This window comes from Triturus cristatus, chromosome 8 (genome assembly GCF_964204655.1).
Source record: "Triturus cristatus chromosome 8, aTriCri1.1, whole genome shotgun sequence".
Classification (NCBI taxonomy): domain Eukaryota; kingdom Metazoa; phylum Chordata; class Amphibia; order Caudata; family Salamandridae; genus Triturus; species Triturus cristatus.
The window spans coordinates 129760188-129787683 of record NC_140591.1 but is presented as its reverse complement, the minus strand read 5'-3'; the positions used below and the strand labels follow the sequence as shown (position 1 = coordinate 129787683).

Sequence of the window (27496 nt, the reverse complement as noted above, 5' to 3'; positions counted from 1 at the left end):
TGTCCCTGCACATCCCCCAGGGCCTCTAAACCTGTTCTGGACAATGTTCTTTGTGCACAACCCGTTCACCTTGTCGTACCTGACACAACTCACCTACGTGACATGGAGGGTTCATGTTGGTCCAACGTAGCAGATGACTGTGGACGTTACTCTGGACATTTCAGCTACCAACACTTCCAACTCTACTGTGAACTTTAGATTCAAAACTCAATGTACAACACCCACCATCCTGTGCACTAGCCTCACACGTGTTTGTAAATAAACTCACCAGTACACCATACTTGCCTCTGTTGTGATTCCAACTTATCCAATGTCATGGAGATGTTGATCTGCTAAACAACACAGTGCATGCCAAATACTACAACAATGTGACCACAGTTATGTGAGTCATGGTGATGTGACACATGGGAGGGAGACACACCACTATGGTACCACAACACATACTCACCATGTCCATGTAACTCATCACACACAATGATGTTGACCTGAAATACATTGGTATGCACAAACCCAACACCTATCCACAGTCAGTGGTAACAAGTCCACAGGTGAGGTAAGCAAATGTCACTCAGATGTGGGAAGACAGACAACGCACCTAAGAAACCATAGCACAGGTTCATTACACATCAGCAAAATGTTTATTACACAATAGTTGCAAGGTAATTGTACGTTACAGTGGACACACAGTCACAAAGTGTCAGAGAATTGAAGTCCAGGGGTGTGTGGCACATCACTTGGTGGGAATTGACAACTCCCACACTGGTGTTGGATTCTGGGTGTTGGGGGTCAGTGTTGACCAAACAACAGGAAAGTACCCTGGGAAGGACAGACACAAGACACAGTCAAAAGCACAGCAGAACAGGAGAGAAATGCAATACACATGTACAAAACATGTCACAAGAAACCTACACATAATCAAGTTAGCAGTTCTACACCATTGTGGAGTACAGACCACCTGAATGGACACATCACTGCATGCATCCAGTCAAGTGGCACACAGACACACTAAAACAGCAACAGAGCAGCCACAACACATTTCAGGCTAACTCCATACATTGACATAACAACCATGTAAACTCTCATTCAGGGGAAGAAGTTGCTGATGAGCTGTATGCGGACGTCACCCTCATCATCATCATCACTGGCATCGTGTCCCAGGCCTGGATCCTCCACAGGTGGCAGAGGGCGGTCATCGTTGTTAGAACTGGCGATTTCTGGTTGGCTGAGGCTTGCGCCAAAGCCAGGCAGAAACCACCACTCTAGTCAGGGCTGGGGAGTTACACGCCAAAGATAACCCCTGCTCACCCCCTTGGTAGCTTGGCACGAGCAGTCAGGCTTATCTCTGAGGCGATGTGTAAAGCGTTTGCGCGCGCACTCAGCAACAACACCCAAGGCCCACCACACAGGAAACTCCACACAAGGTATTCTATAAAAATAGCCTTTGTATTATACACAACACATTAGATAAAAACACATACTTTACAATGTGCCAACAGGCACGGGCAGAATTTACAAGGGATTATATGTACAGGGGACAGGGCCACCTGGACCACTGTCCGGAATTAGCACTTTTTAGAACGTAGCACAAAAATGTATAAGATCACTGTAGCACAAAAATAATATGTATAGCACACAACCAGTACTTACTGGTATCAGGTAAGTACCACCTACGCGACCCTAACTACCTTAGGAGACTGTCACGCAGGGAACTAGAACCTCACTAGCACCACCTGCACTAGGAGAAAGCAAACAACCACCTAAGTATCACCATACCTGTAGGGGTAGTAGAACGTTACACATGATGCATCACATTCAGAGGTGTAGGGAAGGAAAACACATGATGCCTAAAAACATTCAGAGGTGTAAAGCAATGGCACATGACGCATAAAAACACATTCAGAGGTGCAGGAAAGGAACGTTAGCGCACAACTCCACATGAGCCACCACCTGTGGCAGTCCCTGGGCCAACTGGCCTGGTAGGGGCTAGGACGCCCTGTGTTCAGCAAAGTTAGGGGCAAGACTGCGCAGGAGGCACAGTCCCAAACTCAGAGTGCCACCACCTAAACGTGGCAGCTGCCCACTAAGTGCTGGGCAGCTGTGGAACGACCTCAGACACCAGCGTGCCTCTGGAGCCCTCTCTGGGCTCTATCCTCGCCAAATGTCCCCTCGAGCCTCGCAGGCTCTAAATAATATTGTGCTCCTTCGTTGGAGCCTGTCAGGGCTCTGTCAAAATATTGCCCCTGACGTTGGAGCGGCCCCTCTGCTCACTAAGGAGGGCCCCCGTACGTTGGAGCGCTCCGAGCGCTCTGAGCAAATCGTGGCCCCAGAGTCCCTCTGGACTCTAACGGAATCTCGCCCCGTCGTTGGAGCCACGGGGCTCTAGAACCAATGCCCCCTCTGGTGGAGCCTCACGGGGCTCGACAACACTGCCCCCGCACCCCCCAGCACGTGCGCGGAGTCCCCCAGCCCTCTTAATCACTCACCGGGCTTGTCTGCAGGGGACTCCCGCGTCGGCTGCTCTCTCTCGGTCCAGGCGGACTCCGGGGCTGCTTCTCTACGCGGAGGGGGCAGGCACCGACAATGTGCCTCGCGCCCCCCTCCTCTCCAGCTCCTGCCGTCCTCTTCACTCTCCTCAGTACCCCGGGGCACAGGGTAGGCTCCTGCCTGCTCCGGGGCTTGCACTCCAACAACGCGAGTCCTCGGTGGGAGGCGGGGTAGGCTCGCCTGACTTCCTGTTTCAGCCCGGGCTGCAGCGGTGATTATTCCGGCCGTAAGAGGGGTAGGCTCCCTCGAAATAAACGCAAATAAGCGGGGTGGGCACCCGCAAGCTGAATCAAAGCGCTCACAGCGCTATAAAGTGAGCCAGCGCTCGCAGCGCTACAAGGCTCATAAAAGCGCTCCCAGCGCTATAAGGATAGCAAGCCCAGGAAAACAGCGCGCCCAGCGCTCTAAAGTCCAGAAAGCGCTCCCAGGCGCTATAAGCAACGTCCAGCAACCAAAAGGTCCTTCAAAGAGCAGGGGGGCAAAGGCTGGGCCCAGAGCCAGCTCACAGGGCCCTCCAGCAGGGAGGCAGTCCCTAGTGGCGGTCTCTCCTGGCGCCCAGCAGCAGCAGGCCCCCCCTCAGATGATCCTGCAAGAGAACACCCCATGTAAGGGGACACAGCCCCTTTTTATACAGTACAAGGCTTTGTCTAAGGTGCAGGGAAGGGGCGAACCAGTTCCAACAGGTTCCTGAGCACTTTGTTTTGCTCAGCCCCTCTCCCTATTCACTGGCAGGGCTAGGGTCATTAGACGCACCACAGGGGCCGGCGCCAGCATTGTGTGGGGAAAGCCCTGTCCTATTCAGGACCCAGGTACACTCCTCCCCAGCCATCAACATGCTAACTCCCCATTCACCACTGGGTGACTCCTCCTGACTCTGGGGATTTCCCTAGTCCGTCACATGACCTCACCAGCCAATCGCCAGACAAGCCACACATTTCATACTGCACACTGAAGTGCCCACTTCTAGAAGTGGCACTTCCACACTAGGTACATGCACGCCGCACACATCAACGCGCAGCATTCACTCACACGAGTCCGCACATACCAAACACGGGCCTGCACACCCCACGCATCAGGAACTACCAGGACACATACATTCCCCCATGCATTCCTATGGGAGGGCAGGCCAACCTCACAACACGCACGCACTTTACCCTGGGACACAGCGGTAAAGTGCGCAGAAGTCAATAAAATCACTAAACCAAGTCACAATATTAAGCAAAAAGTTTCGGGGTGAACCGGCCAGAAGGGCCAAGTCCAACACAACCCCCTTCCAGCCAAAACGCAGGGTAGACCAATCACCACCGTGATGGACTTTCCTGCTTGGGGCGATAGAACACGGACGCGGGCCCGCAACTGCCGGGACACCCTCCTGTTCTACGCCACGGTGAACCCATGGGGTTTCTTCTCAAACCACTCTCCAGACCAACTGGGCTACCCCACTGGTACTCCTAAGCTGTCCGCGGCCAAGACCAGGCCCTAGGCCACCCAGGTGCCACTGGTCCTTGCCTAACCACAGAGTAGGGGGTAGTAACCCCTGGCACATAGCAGCCATTCTCCACTCTACCCCTCATCAGGGCAGTTCTAAACTGCCACTGATCTTCCAGCCTAGGGTCTGTACCCTCAAGCTGACCAAACGTCACGGGAGAGGCTCTCCTCCCCCTACCTCTTCTTCTAGGGTTCCGTCCTCTCCTCCTCTGAGAGGCACCTTCGTAACATAACTCACCAACCAGCTCAGGACCCCTCCCTGAGAACTGGTCTCTCAACCTAGGGTTTAACCCCTCAGGTTGCACCGGGGTCTGAGGTGGGCTCTCCCACCCTCTGCACCCCCTTCCAGAGTCCTGCTCCCTACCAACTGGGGCGGTACCTCTGGAAGAAGAACCGGTCAGGACAATTGTTACAGTAGTCCCACCCTTCAGGTCAGGCTGCTCCTGAACCTGGCCTCCCAACCTCTGGTCTAAAACCTTCGGTGGAATACTTGCCTGGCACTCCAGGACTTCTGGGGACTTACACACCATCCCCCTGAGGTTGACACATGACCCATGTGTCGTGTGACTGTCTGTCTGGTGCAGATCTCCCGTCCCCTGTCCACCTGACAGTGCGTGAAGATCCCCCAGAACAGAAGTGGCGCCACCCTGGTCCCCCCAAGGAGCTCTAGCCCAACTCGCTAGTCCCTGGTCCACTGGTGCATCCACTGGGAAACTCATCCCCCAACCACTCCTCACGCTTGACTCCTGTACCCTCCCTACCGGAGCGGTACTGCCAGACTCTAGAACCACAGGAGCCCTGCTTCCAGGCGCTCCAGGTCCTCTACTCACTAGGTGATCCTCCTCAAATGGGCTAACAGGACAGCCTAGGTCCCCAACTTGGTGTTCCCTCATGAAACCACCCAAGTCCTGAGGCAGGGTTTCGTACGTCTGGGGACCCTCGGTCACCCACTTACTCCCGCTCCACTGAGCCAGGCCGTAAGGCCCTACACCCGCCTCGCTATCCTGGGACCTAGCTGGGCTACACGGAGCCTCTTCCACCACGCTGGACTGGGAGCTACTTGAGTCACTAGTGTGGGAAGAACTATCCCATTCCTCATCATAACTTGGGGCCCCTTCCCATCGGTCTGCTTCCTTTGCAAGTTTCCATGGATCAGTGCACCCCCATGCTAACAGGTGTTGGCACAACTCGGGATAAAAACTACTGGATAGCTGCTCTCTGATGACCAGGTCATACAGTTCGTCAAAATCCTCCTTCGTGTTAACCCTTACCCAATCAAACAGTGCATCATCGCATTCCTCCACAAACTTCTCCCAAGACTGGTGAGGCAGCTTCTTCCTGCCCCTGAATTTCAACCTACATTCCTCCTCTCGGGAACTAGGTACCATACTGGGGGATCTGGGAATGGGACTCTCTGCACTGGTCTCTCTATTGCTGCCACCACTGGACTCAACCCTCCCTGGGGAGCCCAGAAAACTACCACTGCGCTCTGGGGACAACTTACCCTCCAGAGCTAATCTCTCCCTGGCGAAGGCCCTCTCAGCCTCCGCCATCCTCTCCTGCGCTAAGACCCTCTCGGTCTCCAGCTTTTTCTCTTCTATAGTCAGCTGCGCCATCCCCCGGGCATGCTCTAACCGGAGCTTCTCCATGGCCAGCTGATGCTCCCTCTCTTCCCTCCTATCTCTCCACTCCTCTGGGGCCAGGGAAAGGGATGGGGTGCTGCTCCTGACACTGGACCCAGCAAGGGACTCCCTATCTATGGGGTCTTCACTCTCTACTGGCGTCCCTGTCAGGTAATCCTCCTCCTCTTCAGATTCCTCAGGGCTCCCCTCAAACCCACCACCCTCTCGGCGTGCGGCCCGGGCCCTATCTTCCTCGCTGCGCTCTCGTTCCCACTCCTCCTTTTGCCAAAGGATCAGGTTGTCCCTCAGTTTGGACTGGGTATCTAACTCACCCACCTCTATGTCCCTCTCCTCACAGAACCTTACCAGCTCCAACCTACTGTACCTAAACAGACTACAGAAGTTAAAAGCAGGCTCCATTTTGTCGGACGTTCCTGAGAAGAGTTTAACACAAGGAACCTGGGGGTCGGAGCTACACAGGAGTACACAATTCACAAAAGGTTTCAGTGAGCTCTCTATCCTGGAGAACTCACACTCACTGTCTAGTGCCACACACACCATCCACACATAACCCTCCCCTCGGACTGGTAAGGCAGTTTCTACCACCCCTGATCCCTCAACCTGACCACCACGTGACACAGGTACCAACTCTGGGCGCAGGGCGGGGGACAAATGTACTGGACACAATTACACAATGATACCTTCAGGAGAAGAAATAAAGGGGCTTCAAAAACAATAATCCCCAAAAATGTGATTTATCTAATGCAGAGTTTTGTAGTGTAGCCAGTCGCTGCTGCGGTACAGCGCAAACGCAAGTCCAAATCCCACCGCTGATCACCAATGTTAGAACTGGCGATTTCTGGTTGGCTGAGGCTTGCGCCAAAGCCAGGCAGAAACCACCACTCTAGTCAGGGCTGGGGAGTTACACGCCAAAGATAACCCCTGCTCACCCCCTTGGTAGCTTGGCACGAGCAGTCAGGCTTATCTCTGAGGCGATGTGTAAAGCGTTTGCGCGCGCACCCAGCAACAACACCCAAGGCCCACCACAAAGGAAACTCCACACAAGGTATTTTAATTTAGTGATGTTGGTGGGGGTGGGCTCCAATGGACCCTCGTTTGGTTTGGGGTTTGTTGGCCTCTCCTTCGTCCCCTTGAACGTCCCCGGCCCTGGCCTAAAAAAGGCTGATTGTAACAGACATACCACCAGAGCATTGATGGAGTGGAAATATTTCATGTTACGGTATGCCTGCTCATGTGCCTGTGATGGTATCAGGGCCACATGTGTACCATCAATAGATCCGATGGCGTTCGGCATCCTCCCCAGTGTATAAAAGTCATTCTTGATTTCAGTGAGTTGACCTGGGCTAGGAAACTTGATGTACAGGTCAAGGAAATGCAACATCCCCTCCAAGACATCGCGTAGCACACGACTAAACATAGTTTGCGTCATACCACCAGCAGTAGCCACAGTGTACTGGAAGGTACCAGTAGCAAAGAAGTGCAGGGCTGCCATCACCTTCACCTCCGGGGTCAGTGCTGTAGGGTATGTCTGGCCAGGTAGCAGATGTGGCGCCAACTGCTCCGCCAACTCCTCAATCAGTGGCCAATCAAGATGGCTTCAGGTGTGCAATACGTTTGTCATAAGTAGGAGTGTTAGCGCTCTAGTTGTTCTTAAGAACACTCTGGGACATTCTGTCATTGGGCTATACTTGGGCTACATCTGGATGATATTTGGGCTACATTTGAGCTCTTTTGCCTCTGGTGGCCATCTTGGGAGATTTATTTGTTATGAAGTTTCCTAATTTCCTCATTTACTGCAGTCTCCTCAGTAGGAAATACTTTCAGTTTTTTATTTTAGTTCCATCAAGAAGGCATTGAGATGTGTCACACATTTGCCATAAATTCTGAATGTTAGCACTCTAGTTGCTCATTAGATCACTGTAGTAAAGCTACTGTTCACCAGGGAAGTCTGCTGCTGGTATTCAAAGTGCAAGTTTCAGTCTGCATGTCAGAATTTTTTTATGAAATAGAAGAGGATTTGAGAAGTCAAAATGTGCCCTAATTTTTCTTTCTGCAGCACTAATCATAATTTCTATGGCAACATTTTGTTCCTTTGTAAATTAAATGTTTTAAGTGTTACCACTTTATTCCAATCAAGATGGCTTCAGGTGTGCCATACGTTTGTCATATGTAAGACTGTTAGCACTCTAGTTGTTCGTTAGAACACTCTGGGACATTCTGTCATTGGGCAATACTTGGGCTACATCTGGGTGATATTAGGGCTACATTTGGGCTCTTTTGTCTCTGGCGACCATTTTGGGGGGCTTATTTGTTATGAAGTTTCCTAATTTCCTCATTTACTACAGTCTCCTCAGTAGGAAATACTTTCAGTTTTTTACTTTGATTCCATCAAGAAGGCATTCAGATGTGTCACACATTGGCCATAAATTCTGAATGTTAGCACTCTAGTTGCTTATTAGATCACTGTAGTAAAGCTACTGCTCACCAGAGAAGTTTGCTGCTGGTATTCAAAGTGCATGTTTCAGTCTGCATGTCAGATTTTGTTTTATGAAATAGAAGAGGATTTGAGAAGTCACTCAAAATGTGCCCTAATTTTTCTTTCTGCAGCACTAATCATACTTTCTATGGCAAAATGAACCCCCTCATTTTGTTCCTTTTTAAATTAAATGTTTTAAGAGTTACCACTTTATTCCAATCAAGATGGCTTCAGGTGTGCTATACGTTTGTCATAAGTAGGAATGTTAGTGCTCTAGTTGTTCTTTAGAACACTCTGTGAAGCTGCAGTAGAACACAAAGGAATCAACTGACAGTCTCTGCCCTTGTTGGATGTACATGTTTTACTGAGAATGTCAGACTTCATTGTCACATGACTGAGAAAGATAATGTGAATTTACAGAAAATATGCTATCAGTTTAGCTTATAGATCACCTTCCAAACCTCTGTGGGAAAAGCATGAGAAAATAGTTTTCTCTCAAACATGATTCATGATATCACAGTAGAAGGCTTTTTCACATGGTAAAATCACCTTGGAACACACCACAATTCCTAAAATGAGTATGGTACCATCAACACATTATTTATAATGTAACTAAAGTCTTAAAACCTTCTATTAACTGCAATGCTTTTTAATGAGGTGCTATCATGTATATTGGTCCCAAGATGGCTGCCAACACTTCTTGGATGAAGTACTGACAGCCAATCAGATCTCACGATGAGATGTGTAGCTAGGCTCCGCCCAGATATAGCTATCTTTTTAACTCTAATTTTCTCAGGAACTACTGAACGGATTTACACCATTTAAGCAAAAGGCATGAGTCTGAACTGAGGGCTACCTCTTTGCCAAGTTTGGTGTAATTCCGTTCAGCAGTTCGGGCTGTAGCTGCGTCAACAGGTCCTATAGGAAAATGCATGGGGAAAACGCGTTTTGGGACCCCCCTTTTTTCTCGGCCCCCGCTTTACGAATCACCGTGAAATTATAGGAGCGGACCAGAGCTGGCCAAAGGTTTGGAAAATTTCGCGAAGATTCGTCAATCGGCGCCAACGTTATTCCAAATAGAATGTTGTGGATTTCCTATGGAAAATAGGTCCTAACTATAACTACCTACTGGCGTCTGGCAGTAGGTAATATAAATATATATATTATCTACTGGCGGTCGCCAGTAGATAGTTATAGTTAGGACCGAGTTCCCATAGGAAATCTGAAAATTCTATTTTGAATAACTTTGGCGCCGGTTGACGAATCCTCGCAAAATTGTCAAAACTAATGGGGTGCTCCACTCAGCTCCTACCCTCAAAGTCTCAGGGTGATTCGTCAAGCGGGGGCTGAGAAAAAAGGGGGGTCCCAAAACACGTTGTCTCCATGCATTTTCCCATAGGACCTTTAGTCGAAGGTACAGCGGCTGAACAGAATTACTTGAAATTTGGCAAAGAGGTAGTCCTCAGGTCAGGGATGTGCCTTTCGCATATATGGTGTCAATCTGTTCAGTAGTTTCTGAGAAAATTGCAGTTAAACGTACATAAATATCTATAGGCGCGCACCGTGCTCCCACCGGCGGCTATGTTTCCGCCGGTGGGAGTACATGGACTCCAAGGAGTTGCCGAGCCTGGTGAGCACACAAACAACTTATGTAACATGGGGGTAATGCCATCCACACCCCAACTACAGGAAATGCACGCAACTACCCCCGAGCCATCACCGGCCAGAACCACAGTCAAAAACTACGCTAATGCCAATAACATGTGTATACTATGTCCCATGCTACATGAAGCACCAACCCAAGAATGGATGTCCGGTATGCTGGGAGGGTGGGTGGCACAAAACGCATGTTAGAATCATAAATCAGACACAATTGCCCTCATCCCATATGGCCCAGCTACATACCCATGCACCATGCGCAAAGCACAGGGATTGGGAAAGTACTGACAAGATAGCTCACACTTGGCCTGGTGTAGGCAGCACAAGGCCCTCCTGTGACCAGTGCAAACACAAACACCAAGACACCAAGGTCAGATATCTAGGACAGGAACTCACACTCACTGTCATGACAGCATGCTCCATGGGGGGACAGCTACATGATCTGGGAGCCCCAGGGCCAAATCACACTACACCCACCAGCAGGCCCTGTCACACACACACCCCTTACACAAGCAGACACCACCAGGACAGGCAATGGATTTACCCACTGTCACAATGGACATGCAACACAACAAGACCAATACATAGCCGAATAAGCATCCAAGCCACAAATCAACATGTCAAAGACTCAGGAGAACATATCAATCTGTCCCCCGCAACATACCCATCCACAAGTGAACATTGAGGAGAATGCTAGGCACATACAACTACCTGGAGGTACAGTGCCAACTTCAATGTGTATGAAACATGCATGTTGCATGAAACAGCATTAACATTGTCTGTCTCTCACACACAGGGCAATGTGATGAATATCCCCCCAACAATGGGGGGAAGAATCACAGTCACAGGCTTGGGAGGAACCTGATCCCACCGTCAGCGACGCCTCTCAACACTCCGCAGATGACCCCGACCTGGACCCTCTGGTGTCCAAAACCCTGCAGAACCTGGTTCAGGACCATCTGTGCCAACCACCACCCCCATTCCTGCCACATCCCAGGAGACACCCGAGGATCTCTGCCCGCAGTGAACAACTGAGCCAGTCTGACCAGGAGGAATAAGATGCGGCGGGCACCCAGGAGGAGGCAAACAACACCGCCACTACCATCCCTCAGGGGTCCCGTAGACCCGATGTGCCCACAACGGCAGGCCAGGCTTTTGTGGGCAGGGGTGGTGGGAGTGGAGGACGGCGGAGGCGAGAACCTGACCAGCCAGCTGAAGGGACCGGTATGTCACACATCCACAACATCATGGAGGCATACCGGCGTGACACCAGGGAGTTCAGCCAGGTAGTGGTGACCCTCACAGAGATCAAGAACCAGCAGGCCGAGCAACACGCCAGTCAACAAGAACACCAAGGACGGATGGAGGCAAGACTGGCTGAGCTCCTTGGTGGTGCAAAGGGACATAAGCCATTCACTCCGTCGGATCGCCGACAACATGGGCAACCCTCCCTGTGCCACCAGGCGAAGACGACCACCAGCCACAGAGAGAGAGGAGGAGCAGGATTCATCCAACGGAGCGTCCCAAGCATCGTCAAGGCCTGCATCTAACGGTCCCGCGAGGAAGGTGGGTCGTCCACGGAAAAGACCATGAGAGGCAGCGGCCCATCCACATCTCCCAGGTCTCCATCTGCCACATGGACTTGCTGGTCACAGTCTGACCAATGATGCCAAACACTGTGGTCTGGACTCTGATGGCTTCAAATGCCAAGGATCCCATCTCCCCCTGTGAACTTTGGATTCTATGGTCCCTGCATAGCACCTTTTTCTGTGCACAAATCATGCCCCAGAGCTATAAATAAAAAATTAAGACATGACATTTTATGTTGTAGTCATTTAGCATGAGTCCACAACATACATGTGGGGATGTGTCGAAGTATGCCTGAGTGTGGAACACACTCCAGCCTTCCATACACTTGGATCTGAGTCCGGTCGAGGACACACATGGGTCACAATGTTTCACAAAATACAGACATGGAGCCCAATACTCACCCGTGATGGCCTCAAGCTGCTGAGGGGTTGCTTGCAAAACTGCTCAGACAGACCAATTTGGAAGAGTATCATGAAGGTGTAGAGGACATGGGTCATGTTGATGTGCCCGGGGAGGGAGTCCCAGGTCTGTTTGGCGAGGTGGGAGAACTATCTCCTGCATGCAGTTTTTCTGTGGATGTGATGAATGGTGGCCAGGGCAAGGTGGGCTGCGTGGAGTTGGGCCAACGGGGTGTTGGATGACAGACATCCAAGGTTGGTTTTGGGTCTGGGATTGTGGACTGCCTCCTGAGTGTGGTTGAGGAGTCTGAAGGTGATCCTGCAGCACACAGTGAGCCATTGTACCTATCTCAGGTGGACGGTGATGTGGCTGGGGCATGGAATGTTGCAGATGAGGTGTGCGGATGCACCCTGGATGTGGACAACTTCTCCTGCAGTTTTGCCGTTGTTCTCCGTATAGGCCGGTGCTGTAGTTGAGCCGGCTGGTGTCGTGGCCCAGGGGGACGGTGTGTCTTGCCTTGGAGTGGATCCATCTGTGGGTCATTTGCAGCATGTGGAGGGTGTTGCAGCATGAGGTACAGATGGTGGTGAGTTACATGGTAATTGTGAGCGATGGGTCCATGATGAACACCAGCTTGCGTGCGTGGCCACTGGGTGCTGGTGCGGTGCACAGACCAGTGGGACACAAGGAGTTGACCCAGCTTTAAGGGGACAATCCTCAGATGATGACCTCTGTCCTGTCCAAGTCCAGCCTCAGGTGGCTGATGTTCAGCCATTCCTCAACGGATCTCATGCCTTCTTGAAGTTTGGATCTTGCAATGGCTGGGTCTTTGGTGAGTTTGAGGAGCAGCTGGGTGTCAATGGCATACGAGATGATGATGAGGTCATGTGCGCATGTGATGGAGGAGAGGGGGGTCATGGAGACATTGAAGATCGTCACGCTGAGAGAAGAGCCCTGTGGCATGGGCCAGATGACCCCAGTGTACTACATGCTGAAGGGTGGAGGCAGACTCCCTGGGCCTTGCTGGTGAGCGACTTCCTGATTTAACCCTGAGCCCTCCTCTGGATACCAGTGCTGTAGATGTGTGAGCTGACAGTGTGGTAGCACATGGTGTAGAATGCCATTGAGAGGTCAAGGGTGGTGGTCTCACCATTGTTGAGCATGGCAAAGTTGTCGTTGGTGGTGGCAATGCTGACGGTTGCAGTGGTGTGATTACTGTGGAAGATGGTCTGGTGCCGGTTGCCTGGAGATGGTTGCATGGAGGAAAATTCTCATTTGCTTGTTGAGTGTCTTCCTGATGACATTTGATGGGTAGGGAAGCAGGGTGATGTACCAGGAGATCCTGTGGTACTGCCGTCCGTTGTTTAAGAAGGGCCTGGGTCTCTGCCTGCCTTCTGCGCCCAAGGAATGTGGCAAACTCAAAGGAGACATTCAGGACACGCTGGACGTGGGCTTCAAGGATGTGGAATGATGTGGTTTAGATGTTGTGTGGGAAGGGGCCTGATGGAGAGCCAGAGTGTATGAGCCAGGTTGTGTCATTGCTGCTGATGGGAGTCCATAACCTGATGGGGGTTTGTCCTGCGGATAATAGTGCTGTCTGCCTCTGGGTGCCAAGGCTGTCGTGTATGCCCATGAGCTTGCAATGGTACAAAGATGCAAGGGATGTGATCTGCCTTGCAAGGGTGGGGTGTTTTGGATGGAGATCTGCTGTCAGTTCACTCACAATGCTGATGAGCTCCTTGATGTTGTGTGTTTGGGTGTCTCGGCACTATCTGAAGGATCTCCACTTGTCCTTGCTGATGATATGGTGATGGCTGTGTGTGGTGTTTACCAGGGCTGTAAGGCAAATTATGGCTCTTTGTGTTGCAAGGTTTGCATAAGAGTCCGGCTAAGTCTGTAGGAGTCCAGTAGGTCTGCCTTATCCCAGGTGCCTTAACTGTTGTTGTGCTTCACAGGAAAGTCCGTCAATGTGGCAAGATTGTTGGATCAGTTGCTGATTCAGTGCGTGAGGTTGCAGGGTGTGGCGGGGGTGTTGTTTTGAGTTTCCCACACAGCTTGTCTGTGGTGACTTACATCAAGCATCTTTGGGGGATCGGTAGTGGGGTGTGGGGCAGTGTGTTGCTTGTCGGAGACGTGGATTCAAATGTTGATGGACCAATGATGGATGGTGGGGTGGTTCCCCTCCAGCAAGAAGTGACTGGCCCCCAGCCACATGTAGCCCGTGGAGGTGAAGGCGTGCGTGCAGATGTACGTGTTGATGGCTTAGCGGAATAGTGGATGTAGGCCTGCAGATCTGTAGAGGAGTGTTACACTGAGGGTTGCCATGGAGTTGCTGCAAACCCGGATTTGTGACTCTGAGGGTGTACTTGTGAATAAATAGCAATTCATCCCCCGGGAATGGTGTTGCCATCCATGCGGGTGATCTTGTATCCGTCTGAGATGGCAATGAAGATGTCATGTGCTGAGGATGCTTTTGTCCAGGTTACAGTCATGAAGGTGATGTGTGGGGCTGTTGTGTTGAGGAGGTAACAGATTCCAATGGCGTGCTGGTGGACGGAGCGGGTGTGGAGAAGGAGGCACATTACCTGGTTGTTCTGACAGGGTCTTGTAGGCTGGGCAGCGCTGTGTAGGCAGTTGGAGTAGCACACTCAGCATGCAAAGGTGTTGTGTGTGTGCTTAGGGGTTGCCTAATAGCAGGAGGATGATTGTCACGATGACATTGCTTGGAGAGTTGCTGCAGCATGAGCATGTTGTGTGACGTGGGTCATGCAAAGACTAGAGGGTCGTGCACTGTGCATGTTGCAGGCGCAGACGTTCCTGCCTTTGGCACGGTGCTGGGGCTACAGTGGCACAGAAAAGCTGCTGCCTGCATTTCGAATGGGTGAAGGGGGAAGGGCAGAGCATTTTTGTGGCGTGGGGGTTGCAGAATCAGGGCACTCGGTGGGGCGGTGCCGCAGGTGAGGCAGCAGCAGGCAGAAGGGTTTAGAAATTAGGCTAAAAGTAGCACACAAAGACAAGGTCTGAAAGGCACAGTGCAACAGGTGTATGTAAAGGAAGGAGTGTCAGGTTACTCATGGGTCATTACGAGAAAATGTATGAACAATCACCATAAATTACAGCCACTGGATCAGCCAACAAAATGCGGAGATGCGCATAGGACACACACCATCAGCAGGTGTTCACATCCCGTTGTGGGGAGCATCCTGCACAAATATATACACAACCAGGTACTTCATGCACAATAGAGACCATTAGCCATAAAGCATACACACAGATGCTCAATTTTTGACAATTATGCCATAGATGACACATGCAAACTGTCAAGAGAGCTGCAGTGAGAGAGATGAGGCACTTTGGATTGTGCTGAACACCTTTATTCCACATACACACACAAAGGGATATGCATCCATATTATCAGACTCACAGGTCAGTTGACAGAACATGTGGGACATACGCTGGACACCCCCTTCACAACACGGATGATGTCAATCCCAATGAACTGGCACACAAGTCAAGGGGATGAGCCTAAAACATCCTGCTGCACACGGAGAGGCTGCAATTCCCCATGGAGCCTGTTGTTGTGACGTCCCCCACTATGTCCACCCGTAGCATCTGCAATGTTTCAGAGGCAAGGTTTACACACATTGATGCCTTCATCAGACTCCACAGTCCACTACAGATGACTGTCAAGAAGGGTGACTATCATGTCATGGGAGTGATGCTACATGTGATATGCTCCATGGTGAGAAGACATGTATGAATGCTACCACAACATGCACAGAAGCAGTCCCCACACATTCCAAACCCGTACCACCACAAAAAATCCTTGCTGCAAACCTTACCAAGACTGACCTTTCCACATGTCTGTGCATGGAACGCTGATTCAGCACAGTTTGCAAACCTCATGAGGAATAGCAGGAGGACAACGATGACACGAGCAGACAACAGGCGCAAAATACCTGGGAATGACAGACGCACAAGAAGTCACCTAAAACAATTATCACCGCACACATGGACATTTACCAAACATGAACCATGTTTGACACATGTAAATTGCAAAGAAAGTCTCTCCGCAAAACTGTGTGGCATGACATCATCACTCGAGTGACACATCAGGACACACATCCAAGTCACTTTGCATTCAGTCAGCTGGACACACACATTGCAACACATGCCACTCAATGCTACAAGCTTGCACACTCATACCCAGCTAACTCCGGATATCATCCTCCTCCTCCTCATCACTAGCCTTGTGAGCAAGCCCTTGATCCTCCACGGGTGGATGTTCCTGCTCATTCGGATCCAGGATGAGTGGCACTGCCTTCTCAACTGCCATGTTGTGCAGCATGCAGCACACGAGGAAGATTCGGCAGACCTTCTCCGGGGCATAAGGGAGGGACCCGCCTGTCTTGTCCAGGCACCGGAATCAGCTCTTCAGGAGGCCAAACGTCCTCTCAATCACTCGCCTGGTCTGCCCGTGTGCATTGTTGTACCTGTGATCTGCAGCTGTTCTTGGGTTGCGGAGAGGTGTCATTAGCCATGGCATGTTGGGATATCCAGAGTCCCCTACATGGAAACATCATGTAAAAAAGTGGGTCAGGAGATGCCGTAAGAGCCAAAGATACCGCAACACACAGGACAAACAGAGTATACCCACCAACAAGGCATGCTCATCCGTTGTGCAGCTGCAGCATCATTTGTGGCACCCTTCTACGCCTCATGATGTAGGCATCGTGTGCTGATCCTGGAAAACGTGCACAGACATGGGAAATCAGCATGTTAGCAAGACACACCACAAGGGCATTTATCGAGTGGTAATGTTTTCTATTGCGATAGACTTGTTCCTGTGCCTGTGGTGGTACCAAAGCCACATGTGTACCATCAATGGACCCAATGACATGGGGCATCCCTCCCAGGGCATAGAAATCACCCTTGACATCTGTCAACTCCTCAGGAGTAGGAAATGTGATGAATTCATCAAGGCGCTCCAACATGGCTGCTAAAACATCACGCAGGACACAGCTGAACATTGTCTGTGACATGCCACCAACATCAGCTATGGTGAATTGAAACGTACCTGTGGCAAAAAAATGTAGGGCTGCCATCACCTTCATCTTTGTGGTCAGCGCAGATGGATACCTGTGTCGCGGTTGGAGGTGTGGTGCCAGCCTGTCGGTCAAGTCCTCAATCAACTGTTGAGTGAATCTGTAACGTCGGATGCAGGCACATTCCCTCATGGCACCCAAGTCTGGCATTGGTCTTGGGACAGGCGGTGCCCTGCAAGACATTGGTTGTAAGAATGAAGATTTAGAGTCTGCCAATATCAGTGTCAATGAACATAGCACATGCTACACTGCTAATACCCATCATGTAACTATGGAGTCGGGTGTGTGCAATACATACAGGACACATATGCCAGCTTGCTGGCACTCCTAAAAAAATCCAGATACACCTGTTGATTGTCAAGTCAACATGACATGCCCTGAAATGATTTTGGGGCCAGTCTGAGTGAAGAGCCACAGACATCACCGGAGTGACACACAACCACATAGCTGCATTAGAAGGATGTCATCTCATCCAGACAGCTGACTGAAAGGCACACACACAGGTCACATGGAATGTCAAATGTACATATCAAACACAGTGCAATGAAGGGGTACACGTGATAACACAGAGACACAGCCATTGAGACAACGCATACATGTATGACTGGGAAAATATGATGTCCGATGCACACATACCCTACAGCCGTGGGAATCCACATGTGGCATGGTGTGCGTAGATGTGTTCCATGACCATCTCCACACAGACCCCTGTTGGATGCACCAACAGCAGATGCAGCTGACGGGACACTGACATAAAGCTCGTGGGAATACATGACACACACCTGACATAGTCCCAAAGGGGCACGCTGATCGTGACAGGTCAGTTGATAGAGTGCCCCTGTCCCTGGCACCAGGAGACAGGTGCGGGTGTTGATGACTGTGCCATCCCACTGCTGCTGTGCATGACACAGTTGGACTACAGACACACTTGTGGCAAGTGTCAAGGTGATGTGTGCCACATAGTGCCCCATCACACATGACATGTGTTCACAGGTCATCACACATCAATTGTGCAACTAGATGAGATGACCTGTGAAATATCACTGGCTAACACACCTAGGGCCTGCACATGAAAGTATGCAATGACAAGTACTTGATAGACATCCTTGTGCGATTGGTAGCCCTCCATTCCTGGCATGTGTACGCCTGTATTACCATTGTAAACGTGTGAAATGTGTCCCCGTACGTGTACGCACTAGTAGTACACGTACGTAAGGGGATCGCAATAGTATTACACGTATGTGTACTACTAGTGCGTACACGTACGTGTACTACTAGTGCGTACCCATAAGGGGATCGCACTAGTAGTACACGTACGTGTACTACTAGTGCGTACACGTACGTGTACTACTATTGCGATCCCCTTACGGGTATGCACTAGTAGTACATGTATGAGTACTACTAGTGCGTACACGTAAGGGGATCGCAACAGTAGTACACGTACATGTACTACTAGTGCATACCCGTAAGGGGATCGCACTAGTAGTACACGTACGTGTCCGCACTAGTAGTACACGTACGTGTACTACTAGGGCGATCCCCTTACGGGTACACACAAGTAGTATACGTATGTGTATGCACGTACTACCAGTGCATACCCGTACAGCGATCGCAATAGTAGTACACATACGTCTACTACTAATGCGTACACGTACGTGTACTACTAGTGCGTTCCTGTAAGGGGATCGCACTAGTAATACACGTACGTTTACTACCAGTGCGTACCCGTAAGGGGATCACAATAGTAGTACACATACATGTACTACTAGTGCATAGCCGTAAGGGGATCGCACTAGTAGTACACGTACATGTACTACTAGTGCATACACGTACATGTACTACTAGTGCGTTCCCGTAAGGGGATCGCACTATTAATACACGTACATGTACTACTAATGCGTACACGTACGTGTACTACTTGTGCGTACCCGTTAGGGGATCGCACTAGTAGTACACGTACGTGTACTACTAGTGCATACCCGTAAGGGGATCGCACTAGTAGTACACGTACGTGTATGCACTAGTAGTACACGTACGTGTACTACTAGTGCGATCCCCGTATGGGTACGCACAAGGAGTACATGTACGTGTACGCATTAGTAGTACTACCAGTGCGTACCCGTAAGGGGATCACAATATTAGTACACGTACGTGTACTACTAGTGTGTACACGTACGTGTACTACTAGTGCATACCCGTACGGGGATCGCACTAGTAGTACACGTACGTGTACTACCAGTGCGTACCCGTATGGGGATCGCACTAGTAGTACACGTACGTGTACCACTAGTGCGTACACGTACGAGTCAAACGCACTGTACAACAGGTGCCGTAAGGGTACGTGTGAAACGCACAGTACCTGTGTGTGGATTTACATAGGGGACACATAAGGGACAAGTGTTAGGCCACAAATGCATGCTGGTTGTCATGGAGTTTTCAGTTGAAATTTGTCCATCAGGTGTCCTGGAAAAGTCAGTTGGCCTGTGGTAAATATTTCATTACCGGTACTATTTTTTATGCGGTAAAGTCTAGTAAGAATAACTCAGTAAATATAAGAGGCAGAATCCGTGGTATAAGAGGTTCTAAAAGGCTTTATTCCTATACAAAGGAATACAATTCGAATTGCAGGCTTTCTATTCCATCACCACGAAAGTTCAGGAAGGAAGGGCATACATTATTGACAGATAAGCAGTTTTATAGAAAATGCATTACAGTGAAACAGATGCAAGAGGCGTAACAGCTGATAGTACAGATAAAAGGTGCATACGTAACTAATAGAGGCGGATATATGGGCGTAATTTAATAAACGTCATCATACATGATGTCACAAGTGGGTGGATCCATAAGAGAATCCTGCAATGTCAGCAGAAATATTTGGCAGAGATGCGCGCGCAGCCGCATGACGTGTGATTGACGTGCAACTAGAGGGTGAAGGGGACTTGACATTTAGCTCTACATGTGGAGACAGAAGTCTGGGGGTCATGTCAACCTAATCCCAAATCATATCTAATATCCTATGTTTAAAGAACTGTGTTATCCAAAAGGAAAGGTTTCTAGGGTAGAATCTATTCTATACTGACTGTTAGTGCGTGTACAAGCGTCTAAGTGTCTACATGAAATGCGAGGGGGTACGAATATTCCATGGTAACGGGAGCTATGAATTACTTGCATGAGGACAGCGAGGCCTGGCCCTTTGCACGGTAGCTGGAGGAATGTTTACCTAAACTACTAGACAGGAATGCATCGGATGAGGAGCGGAGTAGATAATCTTGAAGGTGAAATACAGTTTTTGGCAGGCAACAGGCTGGATCAGGCACCGTTAGCCGCGCAGGGAGTAGGACAAAGTTCATGGATACAGATGCAGGCTCAGACTGGAGCTTTCAGAGGCAGAAGGTAGGAAAAGGCTTGATGACAGAATTCAGGGCCTACTCGCCTGAATCTGTAAAATGTGGAAAGTGAACCACATAAAGTCGGTGGCCTTTCATACTTAGGAATGGAATATCTGACCCATTCATGGCGGATCTGAAAGAGGACATGTTGACGGTGGACGCACATATATTTGCGTCTTCAAAACTGGAACTGGAGGGAACATACATGTACTTATAGCATGCACATGGAGCCGTTGGGGTCTACGATAGGGGACATAACTGATCACAAAATTCATATTTCCTCATTCCCTCCTTGTCCCCTACGGACCCTCAGGAGATATCGATCTTCATCAATCCATCGATCTGTTCATATAGCATCATTTGTTCTTCTTTCTTCTTCCGGGATCTCGAACGAAAACTTGGATGTGGGATACACGATGTGGCACACAGACCACAAATCGCTGGCCCACATTGTAGACATAAACAGCAACTGAATAGTATGAGAAAGCCAATACCTAGGAAGGATAGGATTCTCCATCCCCAGGCTGACAACACGCCCCAGAACCAACCGGACCAAGTCCAGGTGCCTGGACTCTGGTGTATCTGGCTTACAATCTTATGAAGGCGAGTTATGGCTTTATATACTGATGGCGAATTTTCTGGTATGAAAATGCAGCAACTTGATCCGATGACCCTACAAGCTCCGCCCCTATCGGCCAGGATGACGTCAAGGACAAGACGATTTTGAAGCACAACAATCCGCATAGCAGACTGCTCTTCTGTTAAATTGCCTAAGGCGGAAATAGTTTCGTTCACTACTGCTTCAAGGGTTCTGGTTAATCTACGTATCAGCTTACTATTAGTGACTGTACCTATATAGGGAAAGAAACCTTTATTGAAATCTGTGTATTTTTACCATGCTGTTTCAGTGTAATCGACAATTGGGAGATCTCTCTGCTGTCTATTGTGTACTAAATGGGTATTTCTATGATAATCAGGAGGAGCTAGGAAAACAGGTGGTAAAAGGAATGCTATGTAACAGGTACCATCCCAATCTAGAGGTAGACGTATATATGCGGTCTGGCCACATATAAAGTAGGAATGACGGGAAGCTCTAAATGTAGACTTGCCTTGATCACTGAATTTTATTACAGTGGTGCATTTACTATGGCCCATGTGTATGGAACCATTCTTTCTTACACATAATTCCCCTTTTACTGGGAATACTGACATGGCGGGCAAGCTTGGTGTAGCTTCAGATTCAACGTTCAGGATCATGAGGTTAAGTGTAAAATTACCTAATCCATATACTTCATTTTCTAGATCAGTTCCTGTTCTTTTGGGAAGTCCCTCCTTGTCAGGGTAGCAGACTTTAAGCAAAACTAGGTTCAGGTTTCCCCATACCCAGTTGTCTTGATAAACTGCGGAATTTGAATCTAGGGAATTAATCAAACTAAACCATGCTCCACAGGAGCCATTGTGTGTGAACGGATATGGAAAGAGGGGCAAAACTCCCTTATAGTTCTGATAGAGAGGGAGTCGGCCACATATCCAACAATTTGTGGCATTGCTGGTCTGATGGGAGTGATGTAACATACTAATGAATGTGTTGTTGCGCAGCGCAAATCTATAGGACAACTCATGCGGAGGTAATTCGCTAAAAGAATGTTCTGCAGTTACATTGTAAACACGCTTAAGAATAGGGTAATACATGTGCAATAGTATGCTGACAATGATGATCAGAAGACTTAGAAAAAACAAAATTAATAATGTTACTGTGCAGTGACTACGAAGTGATTTACAATACGCATGCTTTTTAAGCTGCATCTGATGATTTCTTTCTCTATTCCGGTCTAGAGGATACATGTCAGAGACAAATTCAACCGATTCACCTTGGAGAGGACTTAAACAATCAAATTGTCTGACTTACTAGACCTTAATTTTAGTTTATAAAGTTCCGTGTTTGTTAATTCAGCCAAGGGGAGCTTTGAGTCTGTCTGTGAGGGGATGCAGGGCTGAGCGTTCACACTAGATGGTAGTCCATAAAATTTCTTGATATGACTCGAGTGCAACCACCCTTTACGTCCTTCAATCTTCACGGCTGTCCTTGTAGTTAGTAGAACCAATTTTGGCGATGTCCATCTAGGCTCCAGTTGGGTCTTTCGGTCAAAATTCCTGACCAAAACCAGGTCGCCAGGAACCACGTCATGGGGCTTCACCTCAGTATTGTCGGGAAAAGCTGCGGCTACCTGTGAACGACAAGATTGTAGTGCAGACATCAAGGAAGCCAGGTAATCTGTCAGCATATTACAGTCAACATCAGTGATTTTGCGAGGTATAGGCGTCCCCCACATATTTGGTGGTCTACCGAAGATCACCTCGTATGGGGATAGCCCTGTTCGAGAATGTGCTACCATTCTCATGTAAAAGAGCGCAACTGGTAAGGCTACTATCCAATCGACACCTTTTTCTCTACATATTTTGGACAATCTAATTTTCAGAGTTTGATTATGGCGTTCCACGAGACCTGCTGCCTCGGGATGTCGGACACAGTGAAATTTCCATTGGTAGCCTAACAAAAGGGAAACGTGTTTCATTAGTTCGGATGAGAACGGCTGGCCGTTATCTGAGTAGACAACACGTGGTAAACCGTACCGTGGGAAGAATTCTCGAACTAACTGTTTGGCAGTAGTCGGGGCAGTGTAATCTGAAACCGGGTATGCTTCTGTCCAACGGGAAAGAGCACAGACAACTACGAGAACATATTTGAATCCTCGACATCGTTCCATCTGGATATAATCCATCTGGAGGACTTCAAAAGCATGATCGGGAGTTTGAAATCCACCCTGCTCTACGGGGATGCTTTTACCTGGATTAAACTGACAACATATCATACAGGTACGAACTTTTTGTTTAGCTGCGGCTCGTAAATGTTTGTTAAACCAGATGTGTTGAATGCTGTCTAGCATAGCTTTTTCTCCTAGGTGCGCCGGACTATGTATTGTGTTAATGATGACTTGAACCATGGAGTCGGGAAGAAACCATATAGATTTTTCCTTCATCATCCATCCTTGATCTGTTTGGATCCCTCCTAATTCAGTCCATTTCTTTATTTCTTCTGGTGTAGCATGTGTCTGTATGTCAATTACATCAAGGGCGGGATCCTTAACTGTCATGCAATGTGTTGGTGTCGGAACTATTGTCTTTGTCATGTCAGTTGTGTGAGTCTGATTCTGAGCAGTCTGTTTAGCTGTTCTGTCAGCTAGGTCATTACCCTGAGAAATGATATCGGTAACCTTTGTGTGGGCTTTGCATTTCATAATCGATATTGCAGTAGGTAGATGAATCGCGTCTAATAGGGCTTGAATGAGGGGTCCGTGTTGGATGTGGGCACCGTGAGAAGTTAAGTAACCTCTCTCTCGCCACAGTACGCCGAAGTCATGGACGACTCCGAATGCATAACGTGAATCTGTGTATATGTTGACTTTCTTATTTTTGGCTTGAGTACAGGCTTGTGTCAGAGCGATGAGCTCTGCTGCTTGAGCTGACAAAGTGTTAATACAATTTGTTTCAATGACTTCAGTGTCTGTTGTGACTGCGTAAGCGGCCACTAACTCTCCTGTACTTGTTCTCATACATGACCCATCTACATACAATGTCAAGTCTGGATCTGACAAAGGGATGTCTGTCAAGTCTTGTCTAGGTTTCGTCGTGATAGTAATGACTTCGACACAATCATGTGCCAATGGATCTGTTCCGCCTACTGGTAACAGTGTGGCAGGATTTAACGTATTACAACGTCTGATTTCTATGTGTGGCTGAAACAATGTTAATTCGTAACCGGTGAGTCTCGCTATAGTCAAGTGTTGTGTTTGTGTGCGGTTCAAGAGAACCTCTACTGCATGTGGTACTTGTACTGTCAATTGCTGTCCTAACACTATGGCATCGCTTTGTCTGATTGCTAAAGCTGTTGCTGCCACTGATTTGAGACACGCAGGAAGAGCCTGAGCTACTGGATCTAATGTACTAGAGAAATAAGCACATGGTTTGTGTGATCCTGCTTGTTCCTGAGTGAGTACTGACAAGGCAGTACCTTCGCGTTCTGTAACAAAGAGTGTAAACTGTTTACTGTAACTTGGTGTTGCTAAAACAGGTGCTTGGCATAAAGCTTTCTTTAAGCTTTCAAAAGCGTGTGTATGTTCTTGAGTCCAAGGGAGGACAGTCGATGTGGCTGCCTCCTGTGTTGTCAACTGGATGAGTGGTTTTGCTAGAAATGCATATTGAGGGATCCACTGCCTACAGTATGAAGTGAGGCCTATAAAAGCCTGCACCTCCTTTTGTGTCTTGGGTGGTGGCATGTTAGCAATTAACTGGATGCGATCAGGTGTAAGCTGCCTTCCCTCCTTGGACAGCGAGTGCCCAAGGTAAACAACTCGCTGGACACAGAATTGCAGCTTAGAAGGGGACACCTTGTGCCCCTTATCGGCCAGAAATTTCAAAACCGTCAGTGACGCTGTTTCACATTCATGTTCGCTTCGGGCGGTGATCAGCAGATCATCGACATATTGAAGCAAGGCAGTGTTAACTGGCATGTGGATACTGTCAAGTTCTCGTTTCAGTGCTTGGCTATAGATGCTGGGGCTTTCTGTAAATCCTTGAGGTGCGCGTGTGAATTTAAAACTTCGCCCATTTAAACTGAATCCGAACAGATATTGACTTTCCGGATCTATTGGGACGCTAAAGAAAGCATTCTTGAGATCAATTACAGTGAAGAACGTTGCTTCTGAATCAATAGCTGTTAGTAATGAAGAGATATCTGGGACCACAGGGTATTGTGGTACAATACATTTATTTAATTCGCGCAGATCAATAACTAATCGATATACTGGTGGTGCTTTTGGATCCGTTCTTTTAAGAATCGGAATTATCGGAGAATTACATACATTGGAGTCGGTTTCGACAACCACTCCTTGTGCAATGAGCTCGTCAATGATTTGCAGTAAAGCCACTACAGCATCTGGTGGTAACTTGTATTGTCGCATTCGTGGTAATACTACTCCTGTTTTCAGTGTAACTCGATACGGTGTAATGTTCATGCAACCAACAACGGTGGGGCCTTGTGCCCATAAATGTGTAGGTAAATTCTGCAGTCGGTGATCCATGTCTCTGGACACGTAGTGACCTTTAAAGTCACGTAAAAATAGTCGTACTCCTTCCGGAGAACAACATATTATAGCTCCTAGAGCTTTCAATGTTTTTATACCCAACAAGTTTTCTGGACATGATTTAGTAAGCAATAAATCTGTAGTACGTGTCAATGGACCGACCGTAAGTGGAAGAGGTTGTGTTACGTCATTGATTATAGGTTTTCCTGAGAATCCAAGGGAAATATTCTGTGAGCCTGAGAGGGGTGCCCCTGGAACTTCACTGCGTCTTATAGTTGTTCTGCTTGCCCCTGTATCAAGTAAAAACTTTCTGTCTTCCCCTAATAGTTCACTATGTACATAAGGTCCCTCTTGGTCTACAGGAACCTAAATAAGGGGTAAGCCAACTTCCCTCTCTAGGCTATTTCATGTGTATCGCTGATAATCGGGATAATCTGCTTGTGCATACTGATACATCTGTTGCGTTGTTGCTTGTGTTGCAGCAATAGGCTGCGCTTGTGGTGGTGCTACGATCTGTTGTGGAGCTGCCTGTTGCGGAGCTAGTTGTTGCGGAGCTAATCTAGGTTGAGCATGCTGAGGGATTTGTTGTTGATTCTGATCCTGTCTCGGTGGACGTGGTCTCTCCTGGGTTCTACCTGTGGCAATATTATGTTTCAGGACTGGACAATCGTGTATATAATGACCTTGTTGTTTACAATAGTTGCATGTCCCTTTCGTTGGGCCTGCGGAATCACCCTTTAGGTGACCATCAGCTGGAACTGACTGAGCAACAAGCATTTTCATTTTTGTATCTTTCATACGTCTTTGTTCATGTTCTTGTTCTTCTCTAATTCTATTGTGGTGATATTGTAACATCTGTAACATCTGTGCTGGGGTATTACCTTGCCAGGTACTTTCGAATTTCAATACTCTATTCTTGATTTGCAGCAGAGAATTTTCAACTAATTTTGTCACAAACAGATGTGGATATGACTCGCTACTGGCTTTTATGCCACTATTTATACCAAAACATTTTTCAAATCGGGAATAGAAATCACTAGTGTCTTCATCTGGCTTTTGTTTACAGGCTGAGATTGCACCCCAGTCTTCCTTTTTCGTAGTTAATAAACGTGGCAGTACCTGTACTAGTAGCCCTGCTAGTGCTGTAGTCTTTTCCCCAAGCCCTGCTCCTGCAGCTCGGGCCCTTTCTTCGTTTTCTAATGCTGTCCAATCTATCTTTTGGTCTCCCACCTCCCATTCCTTTTCTTTGAGTTTCTCATAAACACCGGCGGGTAATAGGACTTTTAATATTTTCATAATGTCGGGGTAGGTATACTCTCCCATGAGTAACATGTCTTTTATCTCACGGTGGAAACCTGCTGGGTCCTTGTCATGGCTGGGTACTACTTTCTTCATTTCTAATAATTCCAGTTTAGTTATAGGCGTGTACACAAACACGCGTGTAAAGTTATTACCGTCACCTCTGATTGGGTGTACTTCGCGTAACGGATTCTGTCTATCTATGTGATACATTCTTCTTCCCATAATGGGAACTGGAACGTGTTCTGGGCATACGAAAGTTAAATATTGGTTTCGGGATTCTAGAATTTCTTTAATCAAATCAGTACCTGACCCTCTCCATATATTCGTGAGTAGTTCTGTCAATATGTCAGGTAAGGGTCCTGGATCGGAGTGTTGGCTTTTATATAATATAAGGAGGTGTTGAATCATGTATATACTAGCTAAACGCTGTTCGTATGGGTCAAGATTCAGAAACGTGTGTGCAAATACATCATCATTGTATTCGCTGGGACTGTCAGCCCATTGTACTGCTGACCTGGCTAATTCTTGTTCGTCCATGGAATCGAGCATATGGTACCCCCTTCGATCTCGGAGTAATTTATCAGCGGCTTGGAATAGGTGTTCCGGGGATCTTGTATTTAACATAGGGTTTGGAAAATGTCTATTGCATTCTGGACGTATCGGACGTATCGGATCATTAAAGCCTCTAGTATTATTATGGGGTCTTCCTCTACCTACATAAGCTATCGTTTCTAATTGTTCTGATTCTTGCTCCTCC

General features: G+C 48.4%; 1 long non-coding RNA gene across 1 annotated transcript in view; it reads right to left on the bottom strand.

Moving 5' to 3' along the window:
* Window positions 1–641: 641 nt before the first annotated feature.
* Window positions 642–27496, bottom strand: part of LOC146801683 (uncharacterized) — a 308613-nt gene continuing 281758 nt past the window's right edge. The window contains exon 5 of the long non-coding RNA XR_014968029.1: window positions 642–816. This is a non-coding gene — a long non-coding RNA (uncharacterized LOC146801683). The remainder of the gene's footprint in view (window positions 817–27496) is intronic.